The 3,225-nt window shown below is 55.5% G+C and overlaps 1 protein-coding gene across 1 annotated transcript in view; it reads right to left on the reverse strand.

The window, feature by feature from the left end:
* SEPT3 (septin 3) overlaps positions 1 to 3,225 on the reverse strand; it is a 22,162-nt gene that overhangs the window by 17,969 nt on the left and 968 nt on the right. The gene's annotated exons all lie outside the window — the stretch shown is intronic.

Below are 3,225 nucleotides of genomic sequence, written 5' to 3' on the forward strand. Positions count from 1 at the left end.
ACCAGCCTGATCAACATAGCGAAACCCCATCTCTATTAAAAATACAAAAATTAGCTGGGTGTGGTGGCGGACGCCTGTAATCCTAGCTACTGGGGAGGCTAAGGCAGGAGAATTGCTTGAAATTGGAAGATGGAGTTGCGGTGAGCCAAGATTGTGCCACTGCACTCTAGCCTGGGTGAAAGAGTGGAACTCTGTCTCAAAAAAAAGAAGAGGCATTGAGCAATAGGTTCCAGACCCTTTTGCCCCAGCCCCTTTCAGGTCTGTAGGGGAAATGAAACAGTACATGTGAAAGCATTGGTTAAAGGAAGGTGTCCCCAGATGCCAGTTACACAAGCATGGTTATTGGACTCCATGTGCTCTTGAGGACACCTTCCAGCTCTGCCATTCTAGAATCCTATGTTTCATGACTAACACCCTGCAGAGTCTCAACCTTACAGGGAGGCCTGATGGAGCAGCAGATGGAGGAGAGGGAGAGGGGACAGGAGTGTTCCCTTCCCGCCCCTAAACCCAGCCAGGAGTCTACTCTCATCTCTCTCCACCTGGTCCTTCCACTGGTACTGGCAAGACCCTCTCTCCCAATGGGAAACTGTCCTTTCTTCTGTCACTCCCAGGCACAGCCAAATCTGCTAAAGCCTCAGGACCTCCCCAGGGCCTGGCATGGCCCTCTCTTGCTTCCCAGGAAGCTGTTCCCAGCCAGGCAGCTCCACACGGCAGCAAGATTGGCTCAGCCCTGCAGCAGCTGACTCTCAGCAGCCTGGCCCTGCTCCTCCACTCTTGCACGTGGCTCACAGGCCCCACTCAGCACACCTGCACTGGGACCAATGCCCCATTTTTCCTGCCCAGCTGCTCACACAAGCTGGGCCTTTCTATTGCCCCTTATGCCTCTGCAGCTGAGCCCATTTGGTCTCAACCTGTGTTATAAGATAGAGCCACGTGGTTTGGCGGGGGGATGATCTTATCCCCATTTTACATACTTGGAAAGTATGCCTTGTATTTACTATGAGAGGTTGTGTAAAGATTCCTATAAAGTGTTTGTTCTCACCGTGGCCTGCTCAGCCCTGGCCTGTCAACTGCAGCATCCTAAAGGAGCACTCCCAAAAGATAGACCCTGATGGAGAGAGGGTCCTACCAGATTCCCAAGCAGCGTCTAGGGGCTACCACAGGCCCGCTGCAGGACCAGGACCTGGTAGATCTCACTTTCATTCCCTCCAGCAAGCACATATGAGCACCCATTGTGTGCACTGTACAGAGTGCCTGCTGCCAAGTCAGCCTCCCCACCACATGCCCATGACATGCCAGTCACATGCTAACAAGCCACCCATCAGCCCCAGGTACAGAAAATATGTGCAGGTCACAGTGCCACAAGCTTTGCTGGAAGATCCTGTTCCCCCTCCAACCCCTGGCTCCCTCCTCCTCCTCCTCCTCCTCCTTCTTCTCCTCCTTCTCCTCCTCCTCCTCCTCCTCCAGCATTCAGCCCCACTGCTACTCACAGGAAAGCCTCTGCTTTGCCATCTGATGTGAATGGCCCTCTTCTGTACCCGCTGCAGGTATTCTGGTACTCATTACATTCATTCATTCATTCATTCCATCCCATGCAGGCCATTGCATATGCTGTCAAATGGGGGTCTACACCAGCCAAGCCCTAGGCTAAATTCCAAGGACACTTATGTACCCCAGACAAGGTTGTTGCCCTCAAGGACCCACTGGCTGGTAAGGGTGCCTGACAAATAAACAAAGATCTCTGGGGCACAGAACTAACGCTGCTCTGGAGCTGGATTCTGTAGCTCCATCCTCTGCCCCTACAGCTCCTCTGGTCCCACCATGTCAACCTCAGATGGGCAGGTGACCCAGGCTTGAATCCTGGCTGGGTGACCCTTGTGAGCCTCATTCTCTGCTCAGAAAACTGGAGATAGAACCTACCTTGCTGGGTTGCTATGAAGGTTATATAGAATGAAGGATGTAAATTATATGGCACAAATACATACTAGTTCTCACCCTTCTTTAGGGCAGGGCCATGTTTTATTGATCTCTGTGCCCCAGTCTACCTAGCATACCACAGGCACTCCTCAATAAATGAATGAATGAATGATGAGTGAATGAGAGCTTCAGAGTGAGGCAGGTATCAGAGACATCACCTTTCTCTTCCCTCAGATGCTTCTCCCCGTGCAGAGCAGCTGACCCCCAGTGAGCAATGGCTGTTGTCTTGGCCACAGTCAAGAGAGTAGAATTGTTGAGACCTCCTCCCTCCTCTGCAACAAGGATTGGAGGGGGGCTCCCCAAGGATGGGGAAGAGCTCAGGTCGGGCTCACAGCAGGGTGCAGCTCAAGTCTGCCATCCTGGCTAGACGGTCCTTGGGGCCCCCCTCAGCTCCTGGCTCTCCCAGGGCCCCTGGAGAAGGCGGATCTGCCTGCAGCACCCTCTGCCAGAAGCTACCTGCCCCATCAGTGCTCCAGGGAGAGGCACCATCCACCTAACTGGGCGCAGCCAAGTCCCCCACAGAAACAGCCCCTCCATTCCCACGCTAAGCAAAGACCCTGGCACTTCCTTTTACGGGCAAATAAATGGTTTTGGCTTTGTCTGGCCCAGGGACACCACCCCTCTGTGGGAAGGTGGCAGCTGGGGGAGGGGACCTTTCCAAAATAGCACCTGCTTAGTGCAGGCTCCCCTCTTCCTTCCAGCCTGAAGGGGGATCTTCCTCAGCCCCTAGCAGCCTTCAAGACCCCACCACCCCCCACAGAGGCAATTCCAGCCCACCCCAGTTCCAGCCCTAGGCTCTGGGAAAAGGAATCACCGAAAGCTCTCTCGGTCCTTTCCCATTCGCAGGAGTGGAGGGCCCTGGGACACCCCTTCCCCCATCCCAGTCCTCCGGAGGCCAACGGGTTCCCTTGGAGACCACCAGCTGGTGCCTGTCTCAGCGTGTGCCTGTGGGGGTTGGGGGAGAGGGGACGTATGTATCAGTGCACAGGTCTCTCATCCGGCTGGCATGGCCCTGGCACCTGTGCATGGTGTGTGTGCGTGTGCGTGTCTTGGTGTACTCCAGCGTGGGGCTTTCTGTGCGCATCGGGGTCCCTGCTTGCGTGTCCGTGGGTTCCTGCGTCTCCCCGCGTCCTGTGTCTGCCCCTCTGCGAGACTGTCTCCCTCGAGGTGGGTGCCACCGTGTGTGCGTGTGTCCGCGCATCTGTCACCGCGCGTGGGCTCCTCGGCGCGGAAACCCTCCCCCGGGAG

This window comes from Mandrillus leucophaeus, unplaced genomic scaffold (genome assembly GCF_000951045.1).
Source record: "Mandrillus leucophaeus isolate KB7577 unplaced genomic scaffold, Mleu.le_1.0 Scaffold2, whole genome shotgun sequence".
Taxonomy (NCBI): Eukaryota; Metazoa; Chordata; class Mammalia; order Primates; family Cercopithecidae; genus Mandrillus; species Mandrillus leucophaeus.